Consider the following 20,405-nt stretch of genomic DNA (forward strand, 5'->3'; position numbering starts at 1 on the left):
CCTTCCTAAGTCTAAAATGTATAACTTTCAATCATCAGTTAGAAGAAGATAGATGGATATATCTTCAAGAGTATTCATTATAACGATAATGATCTACATAATATACTTCGCTTACATTATAACATCTTACTTACTTATTTACAAATGGCTTTTACGGAACCCGCAGGTTCATTGCCGCCCTCACATAGCATAAGCCCGCCATCGGTCCCTATCCTGTGCAAGATTAATCCAGTCTCTATCATCATATTCCACCTCCCTCAAATAAATTTTAATATTATCCTCTCATCTACGCCTCGGCCTCCCTAAATGTCTTTTTCCTTCCGGTCTCCCAACTGACACACTATATGCATTTCTGGATTCGCCCAACCAAATGTTTAACAATCTCTTATTTGGCAACTATTGCGAGTAGGATCATGATTTTTGTCCATATGTATAGGAAATCTAATAAAAAATAATTTATCCCTCTCGCATATTTCAATAGCTTGCACGGTTTTCGTATAAATTTAATTTTAAAAAGCTTTATTTTAATGCAATTGAACCTTGCGAGCAAGTGACGTCTTCGCAGAGAGCAGCACACCTGCCGAGACACACCGAGTTCTTTGACCTCTTACATCTGTATCACGAGTAGCGTGTGTTAGCGACGATGTTGCCGGAATGCTGAAGCTTCAAACTTAATTTTCTAATTAACCGTGCGTTTAATCACAAAAAGTAATATAGGTTTTCTATTAATTTACGTGAACTCTATAGTCTCCGTCTGAATGAGCTGAAGGTGATAATGCCGGTGAAATGAGTCCGGGGTCCAACACCGAAAGTTACCCAGCATTTCCTCATATCGGGTTGAGGGAAAACCCCGGAAAAAACCTCAACCAGTTAACTTGCCCCGACCGGGAATCGAACCCGGGCCACCTGGTTTCGCAGCCAGACGCGCTGACCGTTATTCCACAGGTGTGGACAAAATTACAGACAAACCAGAACTACCTATAACTGGGTTATGTAAACCAAGGTTCCATTCTGCGTGTATATATTGTACTAATGTCTTGGGTTCATGCCCATTTAACTCTTCGTAACAGCAGGCATCACAAGATCAGGTCTGTAATCGCAAAATGCCTTAAGTCCAATTGCTATACTACCTATGACGAAGTCTATAGAATAGAGGATACCGGAAGTCTTCGGCGTACTGATATTATAACATTTGAACCTGGAGAGACAAAAGGTTATACTCTGGATCCGACCATCAGATTCGAGATACACCAGACTCAACCCGAGGAGGATAATCTAGAGAAAAGGGCAATTTCTGAACCAGGTACCCTTATTACAAAACATCAAACTCATGGATACAGAAGTCATCGGATTAATGGTGGGCGCTAGAGGGACCATAACAAAACAAATCGTCTCATTCTGTCACAAATTTGGAGTCCCAACAACAACAAAATAGGAAATTTCTTTGTTAGCTTTGAAGGATTCTCTGCAGATTTTACGGCAACATACACTTATACTCCAATTCGAATTGCAGTTGAATTTTCTCATTCTATTTTATTTTTTATCTGTTTTTTATTTTACTGCAAATTTTCATTATTGTAAAACATTATCTACTGTAAATTTTTAGTTTATTGTAAACAAACGTCTTGTAAGATATTTTTAATGTCACACTTAAATGTTACTGTTTAACATTCTTTGTCTTTGGCAACCTCACCAAGTTGAGGAAGATGAGATATTATATATACTACGTATATCAGGTAACTGTAAAAATACATAACATTTAAGCAAAAATGTTTTACTGAACTTTAATTTAAATCTCAAAACGTTACTCAACGTTAACTTAGAAACAGTTATACCAATGTCAATTATTATTATTTTTTTTTTTGTTCTTTTTTGGGTATATGTCTTTATTGTTTACTTTTGTAAAATCATAACTTAGAAATCTGAAGATCGAACGCCTGTGTTTTGAAGTTGGGAATGTGACAGACATTCCTATAAATTACTAAGAGAAGATGCGCGAGACTTGTTCGTATCTTGAAGTTGGTTGCAGTGACTCTCAGCTGCAGATGGCACTGCACGATCACAACTTTGCAGTAGAGCGTGTGTAACGTGACCCCAGCTGTGGTGCTCGATGCTTGGGCACAAGTAGTTTATTGTGCTGGGGAAGACACGAATATGCCTACACTCCCCTCACGTAGGAGGGCTGTAAGGTGTCTACTCAAACACACACTGCTAATCCAACCCTTAAAGAAATCTAATCGGCATCAGTAGAGCGCGCAAAATGTGAATGTTAATTTAATTTATCCATTACAAAATCGTTGTCAAGACGAATTCAACAATATCAATTAACACGTAAAGAACGTTTATGCTCGACCATGCCGAAATGTAGTAATTATACACCTGGTAGCAGAACTTTAATGCATGTCATTAAAGTACACCTACTCATTTAAGGTCAGGTCTTTCAGCCAATGACAGGTCAGCTTTCTACCGTTATAAAACCGCAAGTATCGATTATTCTCGAATATGCAATCGAAAGAGAATTAGCGAAAAGTCACGGAGGCTGGAAATCCAATATTGTAGCAGAAGGTTATGTTCTGTTACTATAATAATTAGCGTTAATTGTAAATAATATTCAAATAAATTCAATTTGTCATCTCGTTTTTCAATGTCTAATATTATTTCAATGTTATCTCTGTAGGTTCTTATGGCCTAGCAAGGTAAATGTGCACATCTGTTCCTCGGAAAAAATCAATACTTTCGCGTCTGCGGACATCTCACAACATACGGGACATTGCTCCAGGTCAGATACAATAAAATTAATAATATCAAGTTAGAAATATGGTCGAGCATAAAAAGTCGTATGAAACTCGCCTATAATGGTAATTAAGACGCTCGTATGAAAATATGAAACTCGCTTGCGCTCGTTTCATAAATATACATACTCACTTCTTAATTACCTTCATTATACGCTCGTTGCATAATGTACTATTATGCTCGACCATGCCGAAATGTAGTAATTATACACTTGGTAGCAGTCCTTTAATGCATTGCATTAAAGTACACCTATTCATTAAAGTTCAGGTTTTCGATTATTCTCGGATATGCAATCGAAAAACAACGAGGGAAACGTCACGGAGGCTGGAAATCCAATACTGTCGCAGAAGGTTATGTTCTGTTACTATAATAATTAGCGTTAATTGTAAATAATATTCAAATAAATTCAATTTGTCATCTCGTTTTTCAATTCTAAATCAATTTCCAGGTTATATCAAAATTAGTTCATGTTATTCTCTACATTACATCATGGTCAATGACATTACTGTTCCTCGGAAAAAATCAATACTTTCGCGTCTGCGCACATCTCACAATTTACGAGCTATGCACAAGGTCACTTCCGATCTTCAGTCAGATACGAATAAAATGAATACTTCATAATAATTTCAAGTTAGATATATGGTCGAGCATAAAAAGTCGCATGAAACTTGCCTATAATGAAAATTAAGACACTCGTATGAAAATTATGAAACTCGCTTGCGCTCGTTTCATAAACAAACATACTCGCGTCTTAATTACTATCATTATAGGCTCGTTGGATAATGTACTATTACATAATAGATATTTTATTTATCTTTCTCACGATGAGAAATATAAACAGGCAGCATTGTGATGTCGGGAATTTTGCAGATTTTTAACGGAGATCATGTTTTCAGCATCGATCATACGGAAGAATAGCTTTAGATATATCGTCTCTGTTTCTGTCCTATGTCTCTTTGCATATTCGTACACTGTCTTTCAAAGATACCTGACTCCTTACTAATCGATAGTGATTGATACTTTGTTTATGTAAGTGTGGCTTTATTAGTACTTAGCTATACCCCTGCGCTTGTTATAAATAAATGTTATTGACTACAGTTTTGTAATTACTTAATAAATAATAGCTTTTATATGTACCTAGTGATAAAACGCATTGTTATTTTTAAAACTCGTATATCTCGTTAAATATCAGTTCTATCAAACTTTTACATGGAATAAAACTTATCGGCAACCATTTTCAAAGAAACTTTTGTTATGTAACATTTTTCATAAAAATCAATAATAAGCGAGATATTTCGATTTATTTCATTCAGGCCCCCTTATAACATCCATTTTAAATAAAGTATTTTGAATTCCATGCAGCCTAAAATTTAAGTTAGAACTAATTTAATTTCTATTAAAATTTTCATAAAAATCGGTTCAGCCATTATCGGGCGAAAAGGTAACAAACATCCATCCATGCAGACAGACAGACAAACAAATAGACAGACAGTCTAACAAAACTTTCAGAAATGTGATTTTTGATCTCAGGAAGGTTAATTATACATTAACACCAATTATTTTTTGGAAAAACGAAAATTACCAGAAAAATTTTGGTTACAGATTTATAATAATAATAATAATAATAATAATAATAATAATAATAATAATAATAATAATAACACTTTATTGCCACAACAAAGTTAAATATTGATTTTTTATATAAAAGCAATCTAACATCCCCAGAAAAAAGTTACTTACTCGTGCTCAGGAGGCATTCCACATAATGTTAAGACATTTTATTAAATAACAGAGTAAAAAGTAAAAATTAAAAAAGAAAAAGAAAGAAACACAGATATCACAAAAATTGAACTTCAATTTTTTTTTGTAAACAGCAATTTCTTTATTGATTTTTTAAATAAGGAGCATTAGCAAACTGTATGTTTTGGAATTTAGCTATTATCATGTCATAAAGCCTTGGGTCGAAGTTGCTACCTGCTGTGATTATATGGTGCAGTTGTACATTTAGATACTGTCAAGCATATGTTGTCTGATCTTTTGGTTTTATATTTATGTGAATATAATTTAAATATATTTCGGTTCTTATGTAGGTACGAAATTCAATAATATATTGTTATGTTTTTTTGATGGAAGTGAAATACTTTAAATTCTGAATACAGCAGCTCTGAAGGATAATCAAGAAGTTTATTAAGGCAAATTTTTATTATTCTTTTTTCTGTAGCAGAGTTATTGGCCTGGGAGGTACTATAAGCACTACCCCATCCTATAATGCCGTATTGTAATATAGCTTGTACTAATGCGAGATTAATCAGTCGTAAAGTATGGACAGTCAAGTAATTTAGTAGGATGACAAAATAGTGAATAATTTTTCTTAGTCTATTGCACAGAATGTAGGGTAAATGTTGGTCGATTATTATTCTGAGATATTTAGCTTGAGGAGATTCATTTAGAATAGTATATATAGATTACTTGTACGAATAGATGGCGCAGAAAACATTGTTGCCAACAATATGTAAAATAAATATGCTAAAACAAAACAAACAAAAAAAAACGCTGTTGGTGACTCTTATTCCACTTTTGATTGTCGTTTTACACCTTACGACTGAAAAGCATGTAGCTGCGAAAGAGCGCCTTCGTTTTACCCAGGGATACAGAACGGGCGAGAGAGGGGTGGAAAGCGTTGGTGTCCCGTCCACAGTCCACTGGTGTTGAATGACGTCACTGTGCCCCGTATGCAATCACATAACACAGACACTGAATACAAATCCCCTCCCCTGCCAAGTCAATGACGCGGGGTTAGAAGGGAGGGATGAGTGACGTTTCCGATGACTGACGCAAAGTCACAATTGTCGCCCAGTTCTGCAACCCTGATTTTACCTCTAAAATTAAATTTCGATGCGCGAGCGAAATAGTCAATTTTTGCTGGAGATATCATTCTGCAACAAGCAGTATACCCATGATAGAGATCTTCAGATTTACTTAATTCTAAGGATTTGTACTGTTATTAAAATCCACTGCCTGGGTAAAGTTTGCATCCGTCAAACTCGGAGCCAGTGGTATGTGTAACACACCAGCAGAGGTAACTTAATCAGGGATATATATTGTAGATTGATATTTTGTGGGAGTTCTTAGTCTCTTTATAAGCATTCATATTGTTTTCAAAATTGTTAATCTTTGAATGACTGTTACTTATTGATGACCCAGAATCAGAACACATTTTCTAATTTTGTTCCTAAAACATCTGTATGACTAAGTTTTAAGTTTCACATTACTTGATATTCCACATTATAATATTTTAACAATAAAAAATATATGCACTAAGTAATAAGATGAAGTACTGTAAACAAAAATAATACTAGTGCATGTAGGAACGTATGTCGGAGGGAGGGGGGGATATACAAAAGAGAAGTCTATAATACAGACCGGTAAGACGATGAGCAGATGGCAGATGGAAAATGGCTCGATGAGGAGAAACAGGTCGCTTGGCAAACATCATAAAAAGACAGCGGGATGGAGATACTTTCAGCATCTTTCGTAACTATAATCCTTTGCACAGACACAGCAACATTGATATTGTTTTGTTCTGTTTGCATGTAACCATTATAGTAGAGTGGTTTGCTGTTTCATTCTATCAATGACTATTTTCTGGCTTCTTGCTGTGTAACGGTCTGTGCTTCACATTCACACTATGGGTTTCTTTTCCATTCGGATTCTGAGTGCTTTGTATTTGCGTAATTGCATATCAGGCCACAGAAAGTGGCATGTTATTTTATTATATCATGATTAGGCCTGTTGTCATTGACCGCCTGGCCTTCGTTATAGGTGGCCAGGATTCGATCTCCATTCAGGTGTGAGTGGAATTTGTGGTGGACAAAACAGACGTTGCGGAGCGTTTTTCTCGGAGTACTCCCGTTTCTCTCTTCCATTCTCCATTTTCATCTCATTTCATCTATCAATTGTAATAGTCAAAATATGTTGGAGTGATGTCGGGAGGCAGTACGAGTTTCTGATGCGGATCTAAGTTCTAAGAGCTTGCGGCTCCGGGCTCTGGGTTCGAGCTCGTCAGTAGATGACATGACTTTGCCTGCAGGGCTTATGTATGATGGCCCGCCTGTCAGCGTCGGATCACTAACACCACCCGGTCGGACTTAGACAATCATTGCATATAAGGCGTACAAAAGGCCTAAAGGGTCTAAGTGATTCATCCCGGTGGAATCAATTAATTATTTACATTGATTTTATTGTTATTATTATTATTATTATTATTATTATTATTATTATTATTATTATTATTATTATTATTAAAATATCATTATATTCTAACTACATAATCTTAAATTATTATTATTATCATTATTATTATTATTACTATTATTATTATTATTTATTTATTATAACAACATGCTTAATTATATTATATATTTATTTGATTTAGTTATTATCACAGCTTGCTCTATTAGGCTATGTAATACTACATGCTAGTACGATATTATTATTATGATTATTATCATTATTATTATTATTATTATTATTATTACTATTTATTTATTATCACAGCATGCTCCATTATATTACGTAATACTACATGCTAGTACGATAAGCTCCCTTTTAAATAAAATATTTTGAATCAATTAATCAATTCTTTTAATTGATTTTATTATTATTATTATTATTATTATTATTATTATTATTATTATTATTATTATTTGTTAATTAATTTATTTATTGTAACAGCATATTCCATTATATTACGTAATACTCCATGCTAGTACGATAACCTCCCTTTTAAATAGAGTATTTTGAATTCCATGTACCCTAAAATCGAAGTTCTTTTTAGTTGGTTATTTAACGACGCTATAACAACTACTAGGTTATTTAGCGTCGATGAGATTGGTGATAGCGAGATGGTATTTTGATGAGATGAGGCCGAGGATTCGCCATAGATTACGTAGCATTCAGCTTATGGTTGGGGAAAATCTCGGAAAAAGCCCAACCAGGTAATCAACCCAAACGGGGATCGAACCCGCACCCGACCGCAACTTCAGACCGGCACGCAAGCGCCTTAACCGACTTAGCCACGCCGGTGGTCAAAATCTAAGTTAGAACTAACTTAATTTATATTCCAATTGTCATAGAAATTCTAACTACATAATCATAAATTGTAAAGCATTACTGAAATGTTCAATTTTGACTCGTTATTGAATAACTCGTGTTAACTGCAAGGTTATCAGTCGTCGGTGAAGTTATTGGTAGCGAGACTATCGAAACGAGTCTGAACGGACACTCCAACTATAACATTAAATCAACAATCATCACGTTTGCTTGAGTGAGTGTCGGAAAAGCTTCTCGTTTATTTATTCAGAAGGTATATTGTTATTTAACGTAATAGATATCCATGAACCAGTTATTAGTTTTGTTATATAAACACAAGTGTATTTAAATTATATATTACTTTTGTAAATCTTTAATATCATTGAACCAATGACTAGATTTTTTTATACATAAGTATATTTAACTTATATAGGCCCGGTTTCTTCAACCTTTGTTAAAATGCACCTAACATAACGTTAATTAACTGTAAGTTAAAAGTATGAATTGCTGTTAAAAATATTGCATTTCTTCAACTTCACATTTGACATTTTAACATTCTGTTTGTTAACTCTCTGTTAGGACAAGAGATTCTAGAGTTTAGCCATAACCTATAACCAAGTATAGGCTCACTTCTGTTTTCTGAACTCTGACAATTGCGATTCTCGCTTGTTTCCGTTGTTTGATTCAGAGAGGATAGAAGTCTTTCTATTCTCTAAGGTTTTCTTTCTCCTTCTTTCCTCGTCTGTATCACAATAGCGTGGAGCGGCATATTGGTATTGCTGTTATGAAATGGAAAACACTGGAACAAAAAGGAATCATGGGACTAATTTCTCTTCGTTCGAAAGAAACCTTCTGCTGGAAATTATTTCGCAATATAAACCAATTAATGAGAATAAACAAACAAACGGATCTAAGTTGAAAGCGAAAAGTGAGGCTTGGCAGAAAATAGCCTATATCTTTGTATGAACTTCTGGTCTGTCAAATCACAGAAATCACCCCCTCTGTTTATGTGTTCATGGAGATCATTTTCAAAATAATCCAGATATATAAGTTCAGCATCTAACGCACCAGCCATATTGGATAATTCTATGTTAACAGAGAGTTAAATGATTTAACTGCATGAAATTGGGCAGTTAAATTAAAATATGTTTTAACTGCCTATTAGTACGAACAGTAGTTGAAGAAATGCTTCAACTGTTAAGTTTACAGTTAAAATGGAATAACACACTGTTATAATTTAACAAAGGTTGAAGAAACCGGGCCATAGTCCTATTACTTTTGTAAATTTTTAATATTAGTGAACCAATGACTAGTTTTGTTATCCTACATAAGTGTATTTAATTTATATATTACTTTTGTAAACTTTTAATATCAGAGAACCAAAGACTACTTTTGTTATACGTACATATGTGTATTTAATTTATGTATTTATTTCTTGTTAAAGTCACTGAATCAATGACTAGTTTTTTGCTATACATAGAAGTGTATTTAATCTATCTATTTTTCGATATAAATATATATTTTTTATATTAAGTTTTGTCTGTTAATTTCCATACAAGAGTACTGCAAATAAATTAATGTTAAGTTTATTACAAAAGGAAACGGTGCTTGTTTGCATTTCACTGTGCTTGTTTGTTCTTCGTCTGACTGTACCTGTAGGGCAGCCAGCAGTGCCTTAGAAACTGCGAATGTGTGTTTATATATTTTCAAGTTAAATGTATTTGCTGCGCAGTTAATTGTAACGAATAGGGTGATGAAACCCGAGCTCTACAACTTTTCAGCTGTAATTCAGAAAGGTCAACTGTGTTTTAGAATATTAATCCAGTTAATTTCAGAAAATGATAACACGCGGCCGCCATGTGGAACCCACGCATAGGAAGAAGAAGCCAAGAAAGACAAAGACTCCGTTGGGAAAATTTGTTAGTGACAACAACAGGCAACCAGTGGTCAAGAAAAGCAAAAGTTGGAAAGAAATGAAAAAAAACTAGGAATTTGTCTAACAACAACCAACAATTAAGAGTGTAAAAGTGTAAAGATAATATGACACAATAGTACATTATGCAACGAGCCTATAATGGTAGTAATTAAGACGCAAGTATGTTTGTTTATGAAACGAGCGCAAGCGAGTTTCATAATTTTCATACGAGCGTCTTAATTACCATTATAGGCAAGTTTCATATGACTTTTTATGCTCGACCATATTTCTAACTTGAAATTATTCATAACTATTCATGTTATGGTTATGTAAGTGAGGGGCGGAACTGACCTGAATTGTGAGATGTGCGCAGACGTGAAAGTATTGATTTTTTCCGAGGTACGAATGTCATTGACCTTGATATAATCTAGAGAATAACATGAACATTAGGCTTGACATAACCTGGAAATTGATTTAGAATTGAAAAACGAGATGACAAATTGAATTTATTTCAATATTATTTACAATTAACGCTAGTTATTGTAGTAACAGAACATAACCTTCTGCGACAGTATTGGATTTCCAGCCTCCGTGACTTTTCGCTAATTGTCTTTCGATTGCATATCCGAGAATAATCGATACTTGCAGTTTTATAATGGTACAATGGTGATTTCTCATTGGCTGAACAACTGAATTATAATGAATAGGTGTACTTTAATGAGGTGCATTAAAGGGCTACTACCAGGTGTATAATTACTACATTTCGGCATGGTCGAGCATAAAAACTAAAGTGATACAGGACTGTAAACAGACAAGTATGTACCTCACCTAGAATGGCTCACAAGGCTAGAAGCAATGAGCCACCCCTCTTTCAGGAGCCTTACTTTTAAGGGGCAAAATGGCTAAACTAATTCATTCATTCAATTTCAGAAAAGGTCGTATGTAATTCACATATTTCAATTCTAAATTAGAAAGTATCAGAGGTAATTCAGATTGATAAAGCAAGAGATGTAAATTCATAAAGCATTAATTAATTTATTTATTCATTGTGGTTTGCCCAAGGACAGGCTTTTCACTGCAAACTCAGCATTCTCCAATCTTTCCTTCTTCCTCATAGTCTCCGCATACGATCTATATATCTTAATATTGTCTTTCATCTGATACCTTCTTCTGCCCCAAACTCTTCTCCCATTCACCATTCTTTCACTGCATCCTTCAGTAGGCAATTTCTTCTCAACCATGAACCAACCAATTCCTTTTCCTCTTCCTGATCAGTTTCAGCACCATTCTTTCTTCACCCGCTCTTTCCAATACGGCTATATATCTTATTCTGTTTGTCCATTTCACACGCTCCATTCCGCTCCATATTCATTCATTCATTCATTCATTCATTCATTCATTCATTCATTCATTCATTCATTCATTCATTCATTCATTCACTCACTCACTCATTCATTCATTCATTCGTTCATTCATTCACTTATTTACTTATTTATTTATTTATCTATCTATTTATGTATGTATCTATTTATTTATCTATTTATTTATTTATCTATTTATTTATTTATTTATTTATCTATTTATGTATCTATCTATTTATTTATTTAGCTAGCTAGATAGTGAGTACAAATTAAAATTATAAAACAAAAATGTTTCTAGCCACTACCGTAAGAGCCAGGCTCGTGTACGGTGTGGTCTTAGTCAATAATATAAAATAAAATTTGCAAGGACTGTTTACTAAATATAGTAAGTAACTTAATTCAAACCAATAAATAACATACAAGAGCAAAAAGAAAAAAGAGAAAATAGAGAAAAAAACGCATTTAATATAAATTGACAATCAGACAGAAGCCAGTGATATTCAATAAAAACATGAATATAGTCGACAGAAATAAAAGATAAAAAAATACACACATTTGTTAACATTATATATCATGAATTATTTTATAAATTACTTTTTTAAAAACATTAATTTTAAAATATTTCAAATTTGGAAAATGGTTTGTAATTTTATTATAAAATCTTCGGCCGAAACTAGCACCATGTTTAAATGCTTATAGTCGCTTCTCTCCACTTCGCCGTAATTTCCATGCTTCTTCCCCATACAATTCCACACTAAACAAAAATACTTCACTAGTCTTTTTCTTCGTTCTTTTTCCGCAGGTCCGCAGAAGAGGCTACTTTTTCTATTAAAAGCTTCCTTTGTCATTGCTATCCTCCTTTTGAATTCCTGATAGCAGCTCATTTTACTGTTTACAGTACATCCAAAGCATTTCAAGCTGTTCATTTGCTCTATTACTTCATTTAGAATTCGCAAGTTTACTTTCTTTATTTTCCTTTCGACAACCATTGCATTCGTCTTCTTTGCATTTATCCTCAACCCACAATGTACAACATCCGGCGACGCTGATATAACCTCTGCAGTTGCGACCGTCGTTAAATAAAACATAACATTAACACAATGTACACAGCTGTCATTTAGCTCCAACACCATATCCCTTAGTATCGTTTCCTAGTCTGCTAACACATCGTCAGGAAATTTTATGCACTTTATCTTTCTGTAAATTCCATACTTATTAATCTTTTATAATATACAATCATATAAACAGAACAGATAGTTGTAATAACTATCAAGCAAATGATCTTTTTAGAATTTCAATTTCACTGAATAATCTGAATGAATTTACATTGATTAATATCAATTATAATTAATTAATTACATCTAACGCTTTCTGAATTACAACTGCTGTTTTCTGAAATACAACTACTTATGTTTCCTGCATTTCACTTACAAAGCTTAAATTACATGTGATCTATTTTGAAATACACTTAATATGAGAAACATTTGACTTTTAATATTTTTTTAATAGTTGGAAAAACTGTAGTAATGAAAAAACGATGCTTGATACTAGGTTTTCTCGGGGCATTCCCGTTCCTTTGCCGGCGTTATACTATTGCGCCATTAATCATCATCAATATCATTATCATCATCGCCATCATCATCACCAGGTGCTAATTGATTGCTTCATACATTGCATCGATGGCAAAACTACATCAGAAATAATATATACTGCTACTGTGTGTCACTCGTAAAGAGAAACCTTTGAGTGAATGACTTAAAGTCAAGTTTTCACTACTGAATTAACAATAAATAAGGATAATATTATTTTTATACTTCATTTATTTATTTGTAACTTTATACAAAGTGTAACATGTGATATTGTGATATGGATCATAAAAGCTCTATTCCTATAATTGCATTCGTTGTTTTCTGGAACGATTTCCGAAGTATATTTTTAGTATGATGTAGGTTCTGTAATTAATTTATGTTTCGAAGTCAATTTCTAGGGAATCGTTTCATCTGAAGATTTTATATCTCTGTGTTAACAAGGGAGTAATTGTTTCATATTTTTATTAAATTTATTACTAGGTTATGCCTCTCTGACCATGGAATATTATCTCGTAAATCACAGTAAATCTCTTCTGTATTATTACAAATCGCAGTTTCACACAACACAACGATACACTGGAGTAATATATTTTTGACATAAAATGTGCTCAGGAATTGTGCTACTTCTGATCGCATACTGATATGTACAATATTCTCGTGTTCATAAATTGCATGGAACAATAGATAAAATTTATGTAATTGATTGCAATCTACAGCAATTACCGTGCCCCGTAATTAGCAGCGTTAAATATTATGAATCTGTAAACAAATACAGACGCTATAATCACATGTAATCTGTGATGCAACGAGAACTAAATTCCAACAACATTTAATGTGGCAAGTTGCTAATAAAAGAGAATGCAGTCAGTGTTTTAATTCATTATTTAACATTTTTTAAAACTAGAGATAAGTTACTATTCGCATAGGACGAGATGACGGTACAGTAAATATTTAGCGAAAATATTAGATGGAAAACAAAAGCCAAAATGCTTAGAAAAACTCAGTCTTAAGTCAATATTGACTCTAACGTATTTCATATTATCTCATTGAAATACACTTTTATTCCACTGTGATGAGAATTAATCATATAATTGAAAATAAAAGTATCATTTTAGAAAATATAGGGAACATTCCTTAATTTCAACTTTCTTCTTTAATTATATTTAAATCAACCTTAGTTTCTTTTTCGTTAACAACTTCCGCTATTCAAAACTTAAAAATTAGCGATGAATATAGGCTAATAATACACAGGGAAAATTGTTTAGATCCCAAAAGTTGTAAATGTCCACCATTAAAAGAAGCCACATAGGTGAAATATCTGGGTATCATTATTGATTAATATTTAAAGTGGACTCATCACATTACTTACCTTTGTAAGAGGCTTCGTAACACAATTGATAAAGTCGTTAATCTTCGATACTACTTACCCATTAGAGTTCTACGAAATGTTTATTTGGACATTTTTCAGTCTAATATTCAATATGGCATTATTATTTGGGGTGGAAGTAAAACAATTAATCTTAGTCCGTTAAATTTAGGCGTACTATAAAGACTAACAATTAAAATTTGTTTGAAGAAACGTTTTCATTATCCAACTAAATTAAATTTTTCTGAATTTAATATTGAACACATAAATATACTCTTAAAATTTTATTATCAAAATCGTAATAAGTTTATATTACAGGCACATAATCTTGACACAAGACGAAATAACAATTCAGCATTAGTAGAACCTAATGTTTCACATCTGCTGGTCTAAAGCGTAGCATTAATTTTGGCACTCGTTGTATAATTCTTTAGCTAAATATAATTGCATCTAGAACTTCTAAAATGTAACCCACTAAAATACAATAAGAAACCTAAAAATTTGTTAATGTCTTCAATATGATTAAATAAATTTATAGCCTATGTGTATGAATTAATCAGCCTATAGACCTATTATAATTTTGTGTTCTATAATTTCGGGTGTATATTTTTCATAAATTGTCCTACTTGATTCAGATACGATATTATATTCTTCTCTATGTTAATATTATATTACGCAGTGTTTATTGTAGCTGTAAGTTTACGTTTAGTTTCTATTTTATTTCATTTGTATATTCCTCTTATATTAATAATATATCTGAACTGCGACCGAACACGAGCGCTGCCCATTCGGTCCTAAAATTTATTAATATTGTTGTATGCTCTTTTTTATATTCATGTATTATTTTATTCTATTTCTATTGTTATATTTCTATTCTGTAGTCTGTTTTATATTCTGTATTAAGAATTAAGAATAAATAAACATTTAAAATAAAACTGTCATCATCACCATCATCATCATCATCATCATCATCATCATCATCATCATCATGGTTAAATTTATTAATACAGTGGAAGCTATTAAGTTTGACATCCCATAGTTCGACTTCTTACGTAGGAGAATTGGATACGGGCACTAAGAAATTGGTTTGTCATTTGAATGGGAATTGGTTTTGTGTCTTGTAGTGATATTTTTTTTAAAGGAAAACACAATATTTTATTGATTAGGACATCCATATTTAATCACTGATTTTAAATTAATGGACTCTTTTTTTTTCTATTTGAGAATTGTACGTTTGTGAGACTGAAACTGTCGAAACCCACTGTGGTACTAGAAGCGCATACACAAGCCTCGGGGCGGGCAGGAAATATAAGTACAGTACTGTATTCGTTGATGGATAACCAATAAGAATTTGTATTCATTTCACCTGACACACCCACTACCCTTATTGGACTGAACTTTCAATTCTGTTCAGTCGGACTTAGGAGGGTCCACTGTAGTCATTTTGCCGAGTACACCAATCTCGGTCAAAAGAAGTAATGATCAGGGGTCATGGGAACACGTTAAAAAGAAAACTGCGGTTAAAATACGATTTTGGTATACGCCTACCAACAATGATCCTAGGTCACAGAAGCCCGTTCTTCTGACTGCTCCCTTAAACAGGGTGAAATGCGGACTTTATCGGGGGAAAGTTTTAGTCAAGAATGGTGCACTCGGCAACTAATCTTCAGTTTTCTATCCCTAACTATAACAATTCACGTTCCGCCTACTTCCCAAGAGAAAACGCCATCATCATAATCATTTTTATTGGGTTATTTCACGATGCTGTATCAACATCTAGGTTATTTAGCGTCGGAATGATATGAAGGTGATAATGCCGGTGAAATGAATCCGGGGTCGAGCACCGAAAGTTACCCAGCATTTGCTCGTTGAGGGAAAACCCCGGAATAAACCTCAACCAAGTAACTTGCCCCAACCGGGAATCGAACCCGGGCCACCTGGTTTCGCAGCCAGACGCGCTGACCGTTACTCCATAGGTGTGGACTCATAATCATTGTTTTGTAGGTATGTGTTGAGTAGGAGCATGTTTTATTCCGTGCCCAAGAGCTCACAGTAGTAAAAAATAAGCTGCTCTTAATATTTCACTAACCACCACTTTTATTTCTTTTTTTGATGAATACTACCTCCTCTCTTAATATTAGAACCTTTTCTTCAGAACACCTTGTGTTCTGGTTTATTTGTCAGCCCTAATACTTTTTGGCTGACTATACTGAATGCCTGGAAATTCTTTGCATGAAGGGTAGATGTAGAAAATGAAAACAACCACTCACTGTTTTTGTTCCATTGAACTACGGCACAACAAAAAGCATTGCCAAATATCCCTACATACCTGATTCTAGCACCTCCTACTCACCTTTTCTCTGTTTCACTAATTCTCACTTGGAGCGAACAGTTCGAGTAGGAAGTACTTGATTTTGTTATGTTTTGTTTGTGGTTTGTGTGAATGCGTTCGTTCCTGATACTTCTTACAAAATTAATGAAAGTAATAGAATCTCTAACAGAAAAGAATTCTCACGCACAAAGGCCCGTTGGACAGACTGTCAAAATGAGATTTGACAGGGTGCTATTAAAATATCCTGGGTAGAGCACTGTACTCAAAGTAAAGGAGGTCTTGTGCTAAGGAAATGTGGTTTTCTTGAACCTGGAACGTACATATGAACAATTTGTACACTAAAACTTTGTCCAGTAACTCCATATGATGTTCTACGATCATTTACAGCATTCAATTGTAAATGACGAAGTATGACAACAGAGAACCTTGAAAAGTTGTTGTGTTCTACAACCGGAAAAAAGTCAGATAAACACAGAAAGAAATTACACCTATTGATCCTTAAAGTGAAATTACGTAGGCGGTCCGGGTTCGAATCCCAGTAGGGCCTAGGATTCTTCATTGAAAAGTCTATTGTTACACTTGTGGCGGACAAGGTCGCAGTTGGGGTTTTTCTCAGATTCTCCCGTTTCCCTTATTAGGCATCTATATCCTTCCCGATGGAGATCTTAAAAAAATTGGCCTGGATTAGAAAGAGAGGAGGCTGTTCGGTAACTTTTATATGAAATAACGAGACAAAGTTAGGATAGGAGAAAAAAAGAAGGAAGTGAAATAGGGAGAGCAGTGCGACAAGGGTGCCCTTTATTACTTACCTTGTTCAACATCTACTTGGAGGATTTAGTGAAGAACTGTTTTCAGAATATGGGAGGAGTGATAGTAGAAGGAAGAAGAATAAAGTGTGTAAAATTTGCTAATGATATGGCGTTGTTAGCAGAAGAGGAGATGACACTAAGGGATATGCTACTGGAGCTATATGACAGCTATGAGCAGTAGGGAATGAAGATAAATGCAAACAAGACGAACACCATGGTCATAGGAAGAAAAGTAAAGAAGGTAAATTTGCGAATTCTAAATGAGGCAGTAGAGCAAGTGGACAGCTTCACATACTTGGGATGTGCTACAAGCAGTAACATGAGCTGCTGCCAAGAATTCAAAATGAGAATAGCAATGGCAAAGGAAGCTTTTAATAGAAAAACGAGCATCTTCTGTGGACCTCTGGAGAAAGAACTAAGGAAGAGACTACTGAAGTGTTTTGTGTGGAGTGTAGCATTGTATGGGGCATAAACATGGACAAGTCAAAAGGAGAATAGCCATAGCAAACGAAGCTTTTAATAGAAAAAGGAGCATCTTCTGCGGAGAAAGAACTAAGGAAGAGACTACTGAAGTGTTTTGTGTGTATTGTAGCATTGTATGGGACATAAACATGGACATTACGACGAAGTGAAGAGAAGCGAATAGAAGCATTTGAAATGTGGATATGGAGAAGGATGGAGCGTGTGGAATGGACAGACAAAGTAAGAAACGAAGCTGTTTTGGAAAGAGTGGATGAAGAAATAATGTTGCTGAAACTGATCAGAAAGAGGAAAAGGAATTGGCGGGTCACTGGTTGAGAAGAAACTGCCTACTGAAGGATGTACTGAAAGGAATGGTGAAGGGGAGAAGATGATAGACGACAATGATATATGGATCAAATGCGGAGACAAAGAGGAAGGCAGAAAATAGGAAAGATTAGAAAATGCTGAGTTTGCAGTGAAAGACTTGCCCTTGGGCAGAACATTATGAATGAATGAATCCTTTCGTCAACATTTTTCCATTTCGTCATCATTCCATAGCATTCCCCAAACGCCGATGTATGGAGGGGACTGGCCTAGGGAAGAGGGCTGTTTCATGTTCGAAATCTGGGTACGGAGCGAACCTTAGTGTAGTCAGCATGTGTTCGTTTGGAAATCCCCTAACTTGAGGGTTAGAGCAATAGATCATGAATTGTCGCAGTGCTGGGTCATTTTGCTCCCCTCCCTAAATTCAATTCTATTTCATTCAAAAAAATAAAATATTAGCATCCATATTTTGTTTGCTTAGAAACGTAGAAAACTGCAAAAATTGGATTTTACACGATTTTGCTTATGTCTTCTGTTATTATTAATATTTCAGACGTTCTTAGTGGATGCAAATTCTGGCCCTAATAATAAGTATCTTAGTTTAAAGTTACTTAGAGAAAAACAGATCGTGTCCCACCGGGATTCAACCAGAGTCTTTCTATTCCACTGAGAGAATAAAATGTGGAGACAATGGGTAGCATAGTTCAGCGTAAAATAAGACTCAGAAGCTTGCTGGAACCGTAGCCAACATAAAGACATATACGTTCTTAATAATATTTCTTATTACTTTACATAAAATATGCGCAAGGATATGGAATTGTTAATGCAAACGTAGTCCCCTACATTAGTGGAGATATAAATTGCGTCCCTGCAGAGTGCATTTGCTCTTTGTTTCCATTCTCTTAACCGCACAATAGCAGTATATTCGCATGCACAGTGTAACATTGCACATGGCTTATATGCAAATAAGAAACCGAAATGAACCTGAACGCACAGCGAGTCTCGGCAAGGCCGGAGGATTCGCGTCTTTTGCAGAAAACGGACTTTGCGCGACAAATTAATAGGTCGGTGGGAGCGGGGTGTGGCGGGGGACCTTCCTACTTGCCCCGGCGCCCGATTCAGCCGGCTCCGAGGTTGAGGAAAGCATTAATTCAGTCAAATGAATTGAAAATTGCCCCCTGAAAGACACACAAACACTTTGTATACCTCTCCGCAATATCGCACAGGAAATTATCCTACGTTACTTTAGCTCCATTATAGAACATTGATTTACTATCCTCTGCTCTGTCTATACATTGCTACGCATTATACAGGGACATCATTTTATTTTCACTTCAATTTTTTATTGTATCGGAATATGTATGATAAGTCTTTCTTGTGTTAAATTTTAACGTACCTTGTTAACATGTGTCGACATATTTGGGTCATCTTCAGAACTAGTCGTTGTTGGTGTTGGCGCCTCTTGTTTCCTGTGTGGGTGCGTTCGTAGCGTAGAGTCAAAGAGTGTATGTGTTTTGAAATTGAGTTGTGTGTTGAGAATATCGTTGGTGTGTGTTTTTGTGTGTCTGTATATTTCATATTGTTCTAGTGTGTTGAGTTTCTGGCTTTTTGGTTGGATGTGCAGTATTTCCATGTCTGTGTTGATGTCTCTGTAGGTGTGGTTGGCACTTGTGATGTGTTCTGCATATGTGGAGGTGTTTTGTAATTTTGTTATGGCTGTGATGTGTTCTTTGTAACGTGTTTGAAATGATCTGCCTGTCTGTCCTATGTAGAAGTTGTTGCAGGTGTTACATTTGAGTTTGTATACGCCTGTGTGGTTGTATTTGTTTGTTTGTTTGTGTGTTGAGATGTTTTTGTAGAGTATTATTTGTTAAATTACAACATCGCATACAGAACAAATAACACTCTACAAAAACATCTCAACACACAAACAAACAAATACAACCACACAGGCGTATACAAACTCAAATGTAACACCTGCAACAACCTCTACATAGGACAGACAGGCAGATCATTTCAAACACGTTACAAAGAACACATCACAGCCATAACAAAATTACAAGACACCTCCACATATGTAGAACACATCACAAATGCCGACCACACCTACAGAGACATCAACACAGACATGGAAATGCTGCACATCCAACCATAAAGCCAGAAACTCAACACACTAGAACAATATGAAATATACAGACACACAAAAACACACTCCAACGATATTCTCAACACACAACTCAATTTCAAAACACATACACTCTTTGACTCTACGCTACGAACGCACCCACACAGGAAACAAGAGGCCCCAACACCAACAACGACCAGTTCTGAAGCTGACCCAAAATATGTCGAAACATGTTAAC

At 34.7% G+C, this 20,405-nt stretch overlaps 1 protein-coding gene across 3 annotated transcripts in view; it reads right to left on the reverse strand.

Moving 5' to 3' along the window:
• Positions 1-20,405, reverse strand: part of LOC138693010 (lachesin-like) — a 1,307,565-nt gene that overhangs the window by 262,344 nt on the left and 1,024,816 nt on the right. The window lies entirely within an intron of this gene.

Source organism: Periplaneta americana, chromosome 17 (genome assembly GCF_040183065.1).
Source record: "Periplaneta americana isolate PAMFEO1 chromosome 17, P.americana_PAMFEO1_priV1, whole genome shotgun sequence".
NCBI classification, from domain to species: domain Eukaryota; kingdom Metazoa; phylum Arthropoda; class Insecta; order Blattodea; family Blattidae; genus Periplaneta; species Periplaneta americana.